The sequence below is a fragment of the Solea solea genome, chromosome 8 (assembly GCF_958295425.1).
Source record: "Solea solea chromosome 8, fSolSol10.1, whole genome shotgun sequence".
NCBI lineage: Eukaryota > Metazoa > Chordata > Actinopteri > Pleuronectiformes > Soleidae > Solea > Solea solea.
Window position 1 is genome coordinate 454,948 of NC_081141.1, and position 15,886 is coordinate 470,833.

Sequence of the window (15,886 nt, forward strand, 5' to 3'; positions counted from 1 at the left end):
GGGAAGTGGGCCAAATGAGCTTTCTTTGTTCAGGCTCCTTTTGTGATGTTTACAACTCTGATGCCAATCAAAGCTCAGGCATCACTCCAAACATCCCGCCTGGATGCCACTGTTTCCCAACCTCACATGCAACTGTATAATGTCAACACACTTTTATCTGCCTCTGTTTCATCTAAACTCTCAAAATGACCACACACACGCACATTTGATCAGTAAAATTATGAATGAGAAAAGATTGTAAACCAAAATCCACCAAAACATCTTTGTAAATGCTCCCAGGTTTCTGTGATCACACTTATGTGTGACTAAGCCAGTGCTTAATAAGTCATTTGATTCTACTTTGATATTTCACTTTGTTTTTGGACCACAGATATTGTTAATGTTTGTATTTATATCGAGCTTCTCTCATTCACCCATTCACACCCATTCACTCACACTTTCATACAGCGCATCATTCACACGCTGCTGTCACAGAATCAGGAAGACTTCACTGACTGAGGAAGTCTTTTTGATAAACTGTGATTCCCAACCTCACAAATATCTTCATTCTTTTCTTTTCTTTGTTTCCTGCGCCTTCACACACACGCACACACACACACACACACACACACACACACACACACACACACACACACACGCACGCACACACACACACACACACACAAGCCGGACCTGATCTCATGTGGTCACAAGTGTTTTAACGTTGGCAGTCATTTTTTCTTATTATTGTTCTTGTTTATTGATCCACGTCCACAGATGAGTGGTGTTCCACCTGTGGTCAGAATGATGATGTTACTTTAACAGGTCAATATCTTCTCAGATGGTTCTCAGTATAAAACGTTTGCTCTAATAAAAGCCTTTAAATCTTCTAAAGCATCTATTTAAGGGTGAGACACAGATCTACACGTTCACGACGAGCCAAAATCCTTTGTAGTTCTGTTTCCCATAGTTATTGTAGCACACTGGAATAAGATTTATTGATGTTTAGTAAAGACGTATAAATAACGTGAATTATTGCTGCTTGAAAAACACTTTCACCTGATCCTCAGCACAGGTAACAAGATTCTGATGTGCGTGGCCTCTGAACCACACTTAGCATTTCTCTGCTTGAAGCTACCGTCTCAGCTGTGTATTGTATATATAAACAAGAACATTGTTGGATATGCTCCGCGCTCGCAGGAAACATCCATCACTACGGATACTGATAGACGCCTTGCTCCTGTTCCTGTCAGCGCTCCAGCTCAGCTGTTGTGTAATGTGTTGCTTTTGCTGTTTCCCTGAAGATGAAGAATGTCCACGCACGCACACACACACACACACGCACACGCACACACATACACACACACACACACACACACACACACGCACACACACGCACACGCACACACACGCACACGCACACACATACACACACACACACACACACACACACACGCACACACACGCACACGCACACACACACACGCACACACAAAAAGGTTAGTTTTATAACGTGTGAATATATGCATGCATAGAAAACCACAGAGCTGGAATAGTTTGCATTGGATTGCAGTTTGGCTGTGAATGGATGAACACCACACGTTGTTGGAAAGCCTACAGTTTTAAAGGGAGGAAGAATTTATCTTCAAATAATTTGTGCCGATCTCCAGAAAGTAAGAAAGCCGAGCTAGATGAGGAGGAATAAAAAAGAAATACTTATGCAGCAGTAAATAGTTGCCAGGGAAGTCCAGGAAATCCTTTCTTCTTGGAACAAATGCTGAGATGATTGATGTTCAGAAATGATTTTATTCATGTAAATCTTTCTCTTCTTCTGTGTGTGACTCTGTTTTTCGGTCATCAGCTGAAAAGTTCTTAGACATGAAGATGAAAAAGATGAGTGCTTCCCAAAGACTGGCTCAGGACCCACAGGTGGGTTATGGGAGATTTGTTTCGGGTCCCTAAACACATTTGCAGAATTTCCCCAACCTTTAAGTTAACATTTGTGTGAATATGTTTGAAATAACACGCTTAAAATGTGGTTTCTTTAGTGAAGTCAATCAAGTATGAATACACTGAAAAGCCACCAGAGGGCGACTCCACTGGTTGCAAAAAGAAAAGAAAAAAAAGAACTTCTACTTCTCACTTGATTTCAAATGTCAGGTTCAGATCTTCTTCAAAAGAATTTGATGTAAATGTTGTAAACGTTGTTTCCAGTTAGAGAAAAATAGGCGATTGTGAGTGGACACCAGTGTGATTGACAGCGTCTGTGAACTTCCATTAGTAAAACATCAACATGGAGCCTGGTGTTCCATGTATGTTGGAACACCACGGTGAACTCCACCCTTCACCCTGTGTCTCCTGTACTGACAATGAATGGATGAATGGTAAAAAGATCTCAGTGTCCTGACACAAACTGTGGCAGAGGAATAATAATATTATAATTAGAATTAATAAATAATTATATATTATGTGCAAACTTAGAGAAGAAGTCAAGCTTTGTCTGAGTGTAGCAACACCCCATCTCCCTTTGTACTCACACACTCACATGTGGTTTTACTGGATGGATGGATGGATGGATGATGGATGGATGGATGGATGGATGGATGGACGGATGGACGGACAGATGAATGGATGGACAGATGAATGGATGGACAGACGGATGGATGGACGGTCGGACGGATGGACAGACAGACAGACGGATGGACGGACGGACGGATAGATAGATTTTCCCGCCAAACGATCTGCGTCCAGATGTTTTCAGCTTGATTTTTTTTTAAATTTGCGTCCAAACTTCAAACCTCAAAATTGTCACATGACCATTTAAATCCTCGCCAGTGTAAACATGAAGTAGATTCTCTCGTCTGTAGCTTCACAAAATATCACTCATGAGAAACAACAACGGTGAAATAATAAGAATAACCAGAGTCAGGGTCTAGGATATTTTCTTGGTAACATTATGGATTATTATGAATTCATGAATGTTTTTTAAAGATTTTCATTTTGCATGTAATTGCATTTAATTTCTGACGTTAATTAATACATTGGAATGACCGTGACTTGTTCATTATTTATGTTATTAAAATACAGTCATTTGTAGAATAATATATTCAATATGTCTGGTGAATTTAGTTGATTTTATATCAACAATGAAAATGAACTGCTATAATTTTATTTATTTTTGTTATTAATTATATATTATTATATAATTGCTCAGCTCCACTCCGATCACATACCCTGGTTTATACAGAAGAACAGTATTTATGATTGTCGGCAGCACAACTGTAGTGTTTTGAGTGACTAGAACAGGGGTCTCAAAGTGGTGGCCCAGGGGCCACATGTGGCCCTCCAATCGATTTCATGTGGCCCTCCAAACAATATCAAGTTGTAACGAGTCATTTCTATATGTTTTTATTTTTAAATGAATGGATTAATTTTGCATCATAAATATGTTGTTTTTATTGTTGCATATTAAAACAAGCACTTATATTTTGAAATGATCCAATCCAACTTTATTTGTAAAGCACTTTAAAACAAACACAGTTGACCAAAGTGAACAAAGTACAGAATAATGGAGAAAAGACAGAAGAAGTAAGAGACAGAAAAGCTCACACGAGGCAATAGAGTACGTATAAAAAAAGGAATTAATACGGCATATTGATGATATGATATGAGCTCATAACGTCCATAACTGTTGCTTTTTTTTTTTACTTGACAGTCAGTGACCCACAGGTCATTTGAGTTTGAGACCCTGGACTAGAAGATTAGAAAATCATTTACCATCAGAACATAAGAAGCGAACAGGAAGTGAATGTGGGAAACTGCGTCATTGTTTCCAAAGGTCTGCATTTTGGACGTTCAGACGACAGCAGGTGGTTCTGATCCAAAGAAGAATTCATGCATGTTTGAGTACGATGGCTGTCGCCTCTGGCTGCTTCACGGTGAACTCAGCTCTATGTCACGAACCTGACTCTGCTCCGCTCCACTATATCACCACCATGTTTGTGCTTCAGTGTTTGCATTTGGCCAATTACAGTTTGAACTTCCCGTCGTTCGCAGGCGGAATCAGCGTCAGTGTGAGGCAGCCAGCTGGCAGCAGGCGGTCATTGTTAAACCCAGTCACCTCCTGTCAAACATGCAGGGCTGGAACGCTGCTGCTGCTGCTGCTGCTGCTGCTGCTGTGAGACTTCCAAAAATCACAAATGATGTCTCTTTGCCTCGTCGTGTGCCAGTGTGCCACGCTAACAACAGAAGCACTTTGTTTGAGATTGTGCGGGGGCGCCGGGGCTGCAGTCCTCTGCTGCGTGGAGATTGTGGTGCGAGCGCTGGTGCGAGCGCCGGTCACTTCATGGACTTCCACAGTGTGAATACGTCAGTGTTGGGAAAGCAGGAAAAACAAAGTGTTTTACAGGAAACACTTAAGCATACACTCATTGGCCACTGTGTGTTTAACATGGACATCCAACGTAAAGCTTTAAAATCACACTAATTATTTATAAACACTGACATAATAGAAACATCATGACTGACCTTCGACCTCTGTCACTTACAAAAACACATCAAAGTAAAATAAAAGTGTGTCATTAATGAAAATCATGTTCCACTGCTGTTCTTTATAAGTTTAACTAAGACAATTTCACTGTCTGTAATGACGAGAAGTGTGTCAACAGGAAAAGTCTTAAAGTAAGTTAAGTGAAGTTACATTAACGACAGTAGAAGCTTGTTGAGGCTCACATACACACACACACACACATGTTGTGTGTTACATACTAAACGATCAGAATCATCAAACATTATTTTCTTCTGCTTGATCTGAAATGAACGACCACTGACTGTAAGCCGACCATGAATGAGGAAGATGATGACGATGAGGGAGACGGACGGCGAGCAGCATTTTCAATATTTCCGTATGTCTGCTGCGAACTTTGACCTCAAATTAAACATGCCACACGCCTCCATTAATCTGACTGCAGGGATAATCCAGCCAGATTTAAATCCCTGTATATCGTTGCTTTTCTGACGGAGTGGACTGTTGACTTGTTTGCTTAGTTTAATCGGTCATGGTAAACTCTTCTGCGACGTGCACAATGATGCATGAATGAATGAAAAGGACCAAAGGCTTCGTCTGTGGCTGCAACCAACGATTATTCTGCCAATTATTATCATGATTAATCCAGGAATAATTATGGATAATAATCCATAAAAAGTCATACCATTTAGACTCAAAATGATGACGTTCTTAAATGTCTTGTTTTTGTCTGCAAACCAAAATGATTCAGTTTTAATGATTTCTTTGTTTTATGGAGCAAAGAAACCAGAAAAGATTCACATTTAAGAAGCAGAAAACTCAGAAAACTCTAACGATGAATTGTTGACGATTAATTTAGTAATCGATTAATAATCAAATCATGGATTCCTTGTTGCAGCTCTGGCTCCGTCCGTCTGTGGAGGATAAATGAGCCTTTCATTGAAGAGCGATGATTAGACACAGAAACTATGCTCTGTTCAAGTTTGTCTCCAACAGAACGCTATTGTGCTCAGATCCTGATGTAAGCGAACATCTCGATGCTGCAGCAGAGGAGCATCTGAGGGAGCGTCGTGGCTGAGCTCATGCTCTACTCTCTTCTATAGACTCATCAATGAACGTACGTAAGTACCGTGTTGTGTTTGTCTTCTGCACCTTCTTGTTTTGTTTACGCCCACAATGAAGCGAGAGATCAGGGGTTGAGCAAGTCGTCGTTCAACTTGAAGGTTGTGGGTTTGATTCCCAGCTCTGCTAGGCTATATGTAGATGTGTCCTTGGGCCAGACACTGAAAGCCATGTTGCTCCTGAGGGCTGAGCTGACAACAAAGATGAAGAAGCTGTAAGCTCTATATTATGTTATATGTAACTTTATATCGATTTCATTTGCTTCTGCATTTGTATTTTTGTACCTTCAATATTTTTGCTTATTTCATCTTTTGCTGCTGTAACACGCAAATCCAATCTTATCTATTAAAATCCTTGTTTTCTTCGTTAGTAAGTAAGATAAGAGTGTGGTTTATGAGGGGAACTCCATTATGACCTCCTGAAATGCACCTCTGTCTCCCTGTCTCTCTGTCTCCCTGTCTCTCTGTCTCTCTGTCTCTCTCTCTCTCTCTGCTGTATGTGTGGCATATTTGCCAGGAAGAAGTGAAGTGGACTACAGAGGCCGAGAATTCAAACAGGAAGCATTTATGGTTCATTAGATAGTATCGCCTTTTCTAAAGTAAAAGTGGAGGAATTATGTGTTCTTCTGGGGAGAATCAATGGCAGATCAAGCATGTGTGTGTGTTTGCTTATATCTGTATAAGCAAACACACACACACACACACACACACACAGCTTGACTGCAAACAAACAGGACTTTCCTAAAATCATCAGAACTGAAGCAGTGAAGTAGTAAAGTTAAATCTCCTCAACTGAACAGACTCATCTCTCTTCTTCTTTGTTGACTATACTCTGGTGATTCTATATTCTGGTGATTCTATACTCTGGTGGAAGTATAGAAAGTTTAGACATACTATACTATGACTTTTTTGACTGATTTTGGACGAAATACTATGCTATGACTTTTTTGACTGATTTTGGACGACGTACTATACTATGACTTTTTTGACTGATTTTGGACGAAATACTATGCTATGACTTTTTTGACTGATTTTGGACGACATACTATACTATGACTTTTTTGACTGATTTTGGACGACATACTACTATGACTTTTTTGGCTAATTTTGGACGACATACTATACTATGACTTTTTTGACTGATTTTGGACGACATACTATACTATGACTTTTTTGACAGATTTTGGACGACATACTATACTATGACTTTTTTGACTGATTTTGGACGACATACTATACTATGACGTTTTTGTCACATTTTGGACGACATACTATACTATGACTTTTTTGACTGATTTTGGACGACATACTATACTATGACTTTTTTGAGTGATTTTGGACGAAATACTATGCTATGACTTTTTTGACTGATTTTGGACGACATACTATACTATGACTTTTTTGAGTGATTTTGGACGACATACTATACTATGACTTTTTTGAGTGATTTTGGACGACATACTATACTATGACTTTTTTGAGTGATTTTGGACGACATACTATACTATGACTTTTTTGAGTGATTTTGGACGACATACTATACTATGACTTTTTTGAGTGATTTTGGACGACATACTATACTATGACTTTTTTGAGTGATTTTGGACGACATACTATACTATGACTTTTTTGTCACATTTTGGACGACATACTATACTATGACTTTTTTGAGTGATTTTGGACGACATACTATACTATGACTTTTTTGACAGATTTTGGACGACATACTATACTATGACTTTTTTGAGTGATTTTGGACGACATACTATACTATGACTTTTTTGACTGATTTTGGACGACATACTATACTATGACTTTTTTGACTGATTTTGGACGACATACTATACTATGACTTTTTTGACTGATTTTGGACGACATACTATACTATGACTTTTTTGTCACATTTTGGACGACATACTATACTATGACTTTTTTGACTGATTTTGGACGACATACTATACTATGACTTTTTTGACTGATTTTGGACGAAATACTATGCTATGACTTTTTTGACAGATTTTGGACAACATACTATACTATGACTTTTTTGACTGATTTTGGACGACATACTATACTATGACTTTTTTGAGTGATTTTGGACGACATACTATACTATGACTTTTTTGACAGATTTTGGACGACATACTATACTATGACTTTTTTGAGTGATTTTGGACGACATACTATACTATGACTTTTTTGACTGATTTTGGACGACATACTATACTATGACTTTTTTGTCACATTTTGGACGACATACTATACTATGACTTTTTTGACTGATTTTGGACGAAATACTATGCTATGACTTTTTTGACTGATTTTGGACGACGTACTATACTATGACTTTTTTGACTGATTTTGGACGACATACTATACTATGACTTTTTTGACTGATTTTGGACGACATACTATACTATGACTTTTTTGAGTGATTTTGGACGACATACTATACTATGACTTTTTTGACTGATTTTGGACGACATACTATACTATGACTTTTTTGACTGATTTTGGACGACATACTATACTATGACTTTTTTGTCACATTTTGGACGACATACTATACTATGACTTTTTTGACTGATTTTGGACGACATACTATACTATGACTTTTTTGACTGATTTTGGACGAAATACTATGCTATGACTTTTTTGACTGATTTTGGACGACATACTATACTATGACTTTTTTGACTGATTTTGGACGAAATACTATACTATGACTTTTTTGTCAAATTTTGGACAACATACTATAGTATGACCTTTTTGACTGATTTTGGACGACATACTATACTATGACTTTTTTGACTGATTTTCGATGACATACTATACTATGACTTTTTTGTCACATTTTGGACCACATACTATACTATGACTTTTTTGACAGATTTTGGACGACATACTATACTATGACTTTTTTGACTGATTTTGGACGACATACTATACTATGACTTTTTTGAGTGATTTTGGACGACATACTATACTATGACTTTTTTGACAGATTTTGGACGACATACTATACTATGACTTTTTTGACTGATTTTGGAAGACATACTATACTATGACTTTTTTGACTGATTTTGGACGACATACTATACTATGACTTTTTTGAGTGATTTTGGACGACATACTATACTATGACTTTTTTGAGTGATTTTGGACGACATACTATACTATGACTTTTTTGACTGATTTTGGACGACATACTATACTGACTTTTTTGACTGATTTTGGACGACATACTATACTATGACTTTTTTGACAGATTTTGGAAGACATACTATACTATGACTTTTTTGACAGATTTTGGACGACATACTATGCTATTACTTTTTTGACTGATTTTGGACGACATACTATACTATGACTTTTTTGACTGATTTTGGACGACATACTTTACTGTGACTTTTTTGACTGATTTTGGAAGACATACTATACTATGACTTTTTTGACAGATTTTGGACGACATACTATGCTATGACTTTTTTGACAGATTTTGGACGACATACTATACTATGACTTTTTTGACTGATTTTGGACGACATACTATACTATGACTTTTTTGACTGATTTTGGACGACATACTATACTATGACTTTTTTGACTGATTTTGGACGACATACTAACCTATGACTTTTTTGTCACATTTTGGACGACATACTATACTATGACTTTTTTGAGTGATTTTGGACGACATACTATACTATGACCTTTTTGACTGATTTTGGACGACATACTATACTATGACTTTTTTGACTGATTTTCGACGACATACTATACTATGACTTTTTTGACAGATTTTGAACGAAATACTATACTATGACTTTTTTGTCACATTTTGGACCACATACAAACCTGTGACCTTTTTGACTGATTTTGGACGACATACTATACTATGACTTTTTTGTCACATTTTGGACCACATACTATACTATGACTTTTTTGAGTGATTTTGGACGACATACTATACTATGACTTTTTTGACTGATTTTGGACGACATACTATACTATGACTTTTTTGAGTGATTTTGGACGACATACTATACTATGACTTTTTTGACAGATTTTGGACGACATACTATACTATGACTTTTTTGACAGATTTTGGACGACATACTATACTATGACTTTTTTGAGTGATTTTGGAAGACATACTATACTATGACTTTTTTGAGTGATTTTGGACGACATACTATACTATGACTTTTTTGACTGATTTTGGACGACATACTTTACTATGACTTTTTTGTCTGAATTTGGATAGCATACTATACTCTGACTTTTTTGACTGATTTTGGACGACATACTAAAATATGACTTTTTTGACTGATTTTTGACGACTGTTGTGGTCAAATGTTAAGGTGGATCCAAGAGCAAAACACAGATGACAAGGTGAATCAAGTTAAAGGATTTTATTTAGTCAACAGATCAGGATAGCATGGGGTGGAAGCAACTGGCCGTGAATGAAGCTGGGGAGGAAATGGTCATGGCTGGTAGCTGAACAGGTAGGTGAGCTGATGGAGAGCAGGTAGGCAGATGGCAGGTCTGGAACACTGAGCAGAAAAGAACGAGAGTTAGTGAGGCAAAACTTTAACAAGAGTCTTCAAAAATAGTGAAGGAGCTTGGCGGGGTTACCACATGAATGAAACAACAATCTGGCCTCGAGTGGGAGGAGAGCTGGTGTAGATATATGGAGCCTGATGAGATTGGCGCCAGGTGTGTGGAGGGTGAATCCCAGGTGAGCAGCTGACACACACACAGGCAAAACGGGGACAAGACAGATACAGACAGATTTGTCTGTATAGTCATAGTATACAGTATGTCTTCCAAAAATCAGTCAAAAAAGTCATAGTTTAGTATGTCGTCCAAAAATTGACAGAAAAGTCTTAGTTTAGTATGTCGTCCAAAATGTGAAAAAAAGTCATAGTATAGTATGTCGTCCAAAATCAGTCAAAAAAATCATAGTATAGTATGCCGTCCAAAATCAGTCAAAAAAGTCATAGTATAGTATGTCGACCAAAATGTGACAAAAAAGTCATAGGTTAGTATGTTGTCGAAAATCAGTCAAAAAAGTCATAGGTTAGTATGTCGTCGAAAATCTGTCAAAAAAATCATAGTATAGTACCTCGTCCAAAATCAGTCAAAAAAGTCATAGGTTAGTATGTCGTCGAAAATCAGTCAAAAAAGTCATAGGTTAGTATGTCGTCGAAAATCAGTCAAAAAAGTCATAGGTTAGTATGTCGTCGAAAATCAGTCAAAAAAGTCATAGTATAGTATGTCGTCCAAAATCAGTCAAAAAGGTCAGAGGTTTGTATATGGTCCAAAATCAGTCAAAAAAGTAATACTCTAGTATGTCGTCCAAAATGTGACAAAAAAGTCATTGTATAGTATGTTGTCCAAAATTTGACAAAAAAGTCATAGGTTAGTATGTCGTCCAAAATCTGTCAAAAAAGTCATAGTATAGTATGTCGTCCAAAATCAGTCAAAAAAGTCATAGTATAGTATGTCGTCCAAAATTAGCCAAAAAAGTCATAGTAGTATGTCGTCCAAAATCAGTCAAAAAAGTCATAGTATAGTATGTCGTCCAAAATCAGTCAAAAAAGTCATAGGTTAGTATGTCGTCCAAAATCAGTCAAAAAAGTCATAGTATAGTATGTCGTCCAAAATCAGTCAAAAAAGTCATAGTATAGTATGTCGTCCAAAATTAGTCAAAAAAGTCATAGTATAGTACGTCGTCCAAAATCAGTAAAAAAAAGTCATAGTATAGTATGTCGTCCAAAATCACTCAAAAAAGTCATAGTATAGTATGTCGTCCAAAATTAGTCAAAAAAGTCATAGGTTAGTATGTCGTCCAAAATCACTCAAAAAAGTCATAGTATAGTATGTCGTCCAAAATCAGTCAAAAAAGTCATAGTTTAGTATGTCGTCCAAAATCAGTCAAACAAGTTATAGTATAGTATGTCGTCCAAAATGTGACAAAAAAGTCATAGTATAGTACGTCGTCCAAAATCAGTCAAAAAAAGTCATAGTATAGTATGTCGTCAAAAATTAGTCAAAAAAGTCATAGGTTAGTATGTCGTCCAAAATCTGTCAAAAAAGTCATAGGTTAGTATGTCGTCCAAAATCTGTCAAAAAAGTCATAGTATAGTATGTCGTCCAAAATCGGTCAAAAAAGTCATAGTTTAGTATGTCGTCCAAAATCAGTCAAACAAGTTATAGTATAGTATGTCGTCCAAAATCAGTCAAAAAAAGTCATAGTATAGTATGTCGTCAAAAATTAGTCAAAAAAGTCATAGGTTAGTATGTCGTCCAAAATCAGTCAAAAAAGTCATAGTATAGTATGTCGTCCAAAATCAGTCAAAAAAGTCATAGTATAGTATGTCGTCCAAAATCAGTCAAAAAAGTCATAGGTTAGTATGTCGTCCAAAATGTGACAAAAAAGTCATAGGTTAGTATGTCGTCCAAAATCTGTCAAAAGGGTGATAGTATAGTATGTCGTCCAAAATGTGACAAAAAAGTCATAGTATAGTACGTCGTCCAAAATCAGTCAAAAAAAGTCATAGTATAGTATGTCGTCAAAAATTAGTCAAAAAAGTCATAGGTTAGTATGTCGTCCAAAATCAGTCAAAAAAGTCATAGTATAGTATGTCGTCCAAAATCAGTCAAAAAAGTCATAGGTTAGTATGTCGTCGAAAATCAGTCAAAAAAGTCATAGGTTAGTATGTCGTCGAAAATCAGTCAAAAAAGTCATAGGTTAGTATGTCGTCGAAAATCAGTCAAAAAAGTCATAGTATAGTATGTCGTCCAAAATCAGTCAAAAAGGTCAGAGGTTTGTATATGGTCCAAAATCAGTCAAAAAAGTCATACTCTAGTATGTCGTCCAAAATGTGACAAAAAAGTCATTGTATAGTATGTCGTCAAAAATTAGTCAAAAAAGTCATAGGTTAGTATGTCGTCCAAAATCAGTCAAAAAAGTCATAGTATAGTATGTCGTCCAAAATCAGTCAAAAAAGTCATAGGTTAGTATGTCGTCGAAAATCAGTCAAAAAAGTCATAGGTTAGTATGTCGTCGAAAATCAGTCAAAAAAGTCATAGGTTAGTATGTCGTCGAAAATCAGTCAAAAAAGTCATAGTATAGTATGTCGTCCAAAATCAGTCAAAAAGGTCAGAGGTTTGTATATGGTCCAAAATCAGTCAAAAAAGTCATACTCTAGTATGTCGTCCAAAATGTGACAAAAAAGTCATTGTATAGTATGTTGTCCAAAATTTGACAAAAAAGTCATAGGTTAGTATGTCGTCCAAAATCTGTCAAAAAAGTCATAGTATAGTATGTCGTCCAAAATCAGTCAAAAAAGTCATAGTATAGTATGTCGTCCAAAATTAGCCAAAAAAGTCATAGTATAGTATGTCGTCCAAAATCAGTCAAAAAAGTCATAGGTTAGTATGTCGTCCAAAATCAGTCAAAAAAGTCATAGTATAGTATGTCGTCCAAAATCAGTCAAAAAAGTCATAGTATAGTATGTCGTCCAAAATTAGTCAAAAAAGTCATAGTATAGTACGTCGTCCAAAATCAGTCAAAAAAAGTCATAGTATAGTATGTCGTCCAAAATCACTCAAAAAAGTCATAGTATAGTATGTCGTCCAAAATTAGTCAAAAAAGTCATAGGTTAGTATGTCGTCCAAAATCAGTCAAAAAAGTCATAGTTTAGTATGTCGTCCAAAATCAGTCAAACAAGTTATAGTATAGTATGTCGTCCAAAATGTGACAAAAAAGTCATAGTATAGTACGTCGTCCAAAATCAGTCAAAAAAAGTCATAGTATAGTATGTCGTCAAAAATGAGTCAAAAAAGTCATAGGTTAGTATGTCGTCCAAAATCTGTCAAAAAAGTCATAGTATAGTATGTCGTCCAAAATCGGTCAAAAAAGTCATAGTTTAGTATGTCGTCCAAAATCAGTCAAACAAGTTATAGTATAGTATGTCGTCCAAAATGTGACAAAAAAGTCATAGTATAGTACGTCGTCCAAAATCAGTCAAAAAAAGTCATAGTATAGTATGTCGTCAAAAATTAGTCAAAAAAGTCATAGGTTAGTATGTCGTCCAAAATCAGTCAAAAAAGTCATAGTATAGTATGTCGTCCAAAATCAGTCAAAAAAGTCATAGGTTAGTATGTCGTCCAAAATGTGACAAAAAAGTCATAGGTTAGTATGTCGTCCAAAATCTGTCAAAAGGGTGATAGTATAGTATGTCGTCCAAAATGTGACAAAACCCAAAAATGTGACTAACCCTAACCCTAACCCTAACCCTAACCCCTAACCCTAACCCAGTACGTCGTCCAAAATCAGTCAAAAAAAGTCATAGTATAGTATGTCGTCAAAAATTAGTCAAAAAAGTCATAGTATAGTATGTCGTCAAAAATTAGTCAAAAAAGTCATAGGTTAGTATGTCGTCCAAAATCAGTCAAAAAAGTCATAGTATAGTATGTCGTCCAAAATCTGTCAAAAAAGGCATAGTATAGTATGTCGTCCAAAATCAGTCAAAAAAGTCATAGGTTAGTATATAGTCTAAAATCAGTCAAAAAAGTCATAGTATAGTACGTCGTCCAAAATCAGTCAAAAAGGTCATAGGTTTGTATGTGGTCCAAAATGTGACAAAAAAGTCATCGTATAGTATGTCGTCCAAAATCAGTCAAAAAAGTCATAGGTTAGTATATAGTCTAAAATCAGTCAAAAAAGTCATAGTATAGTATGTCGTCCAAAATTAGTCAAAAAAGTCATAGGTTAGTATGTGGTCCAAAACGTGACAAAAAAGTCATAGTATAGTACGTCGTCCAAAATCAGTCAAAAAAAGTCATAGTATAGTATGTCATCCAAAATCAGTCAAAAAAAGTCATAGTATAGTATGTCATCCAAAATTAGTCAAAAAAGTCATAGGTTAGTATGTCGTCCAAAATCAGTCAAAAAAGTCATAGGTTAGTATGTCGTCCAAAATCAGTCAAAAGGGTGATAATATAGTATGTCGTCCAAAATCTGTCAAAAAAGGCATAGTAAAGTATGTCGTCCAAAATTAGTCAAAAAAGTCATAGGTTAGTATGTCGTCCAAAATCTGTCAAAAAAGTCATAGGTTAGTATGTCGTCCAAAATTAGCCAAAAAAGTCATAGTATAGTATGTCGTCCAAAATCTGTCAAAAAAGGCATAGTATAGTATGTCGTCCAAAATCACTCAAAAAAGTCATAGTATAGTATGTCGTCCAAAATCTGTCAAAAAAGTCATAGTATAGTATGTCGTCCAAAATCTGTCAAAAAAGTCATAGGTTAGTATGTCGTCCAAAATCTGTCAAAAAAGTCATAGTATAGTATGTCGTCCAAAATCAGTCAAAAAAGTCATAGGTTAGTATGTCGTCCAAAATGTGACAAAAAAGTCATAGGTTAGTATGTCGTCCAAAATCAGTCAAAAGGGTGATAGTATAGTATGTCGTCCAAAATCTGTCAAAAAAGGCATCGTAAAGTATGTCGTCCAAAATTAGTCAAAAAAGTCATAGGTTAGTATGTCGTCCAAAATTAGTCAAAAAAGTCATAGGTTAGTATGTCGTCCAAAATTAGCCAAAAAAGTCATAGTATAGTATGTCGTCCAAAATCTGTCAAAAAAGGCATAGTATAGTATGTCGTCCAAAATCAGTCAAAAAAGTCATAGTATAGTATGTCGTCCAAAATCTGTCAAAAAAGTCATAGTATAGTATGTCGTCCAAAATCTGTCAAAAAAGTCATAGGTTAGTATGTCGTCCAAAATCTGTCAAAAAAGTCATAGTATAGTATGTCGTCCAAAATCAGTCAAAAAAGTCATAGGTTAGTATGTCGTCCAAAATGTGACAAAAAAGTCATAGGTTAGTATGTCGTCCAAAATCAGTCAAAAGGGTGATAGTATAGTATGTCGTCCAAAATCTGTCAAAAAAGGCATAGGTTAGTATGTCGTCCAAAATCTGTCAAAAAAGTCATAGTATAGTATGTCGTCCAAAATCAGTCAAAAAAGTCATAGGTTAGTATGTCGTCCAAAATGTGACAAAAAAGTCATAGGTTAGTATGTCGTCCAAAATCAGTCAAAAGGGTGATAGTATAGTATGTCGTCCAAAATCTGTCAAAAAAGGCATAGTAAAGTATGTCGTCCAAAATTAGTCAAAAAAGTCATAGGTTAGTATGTCGTCCAAAATTAGTCAAAAAAGTCATAGGTTAGTATGTCGTCCAAAATTAGCCAAAAAAGTC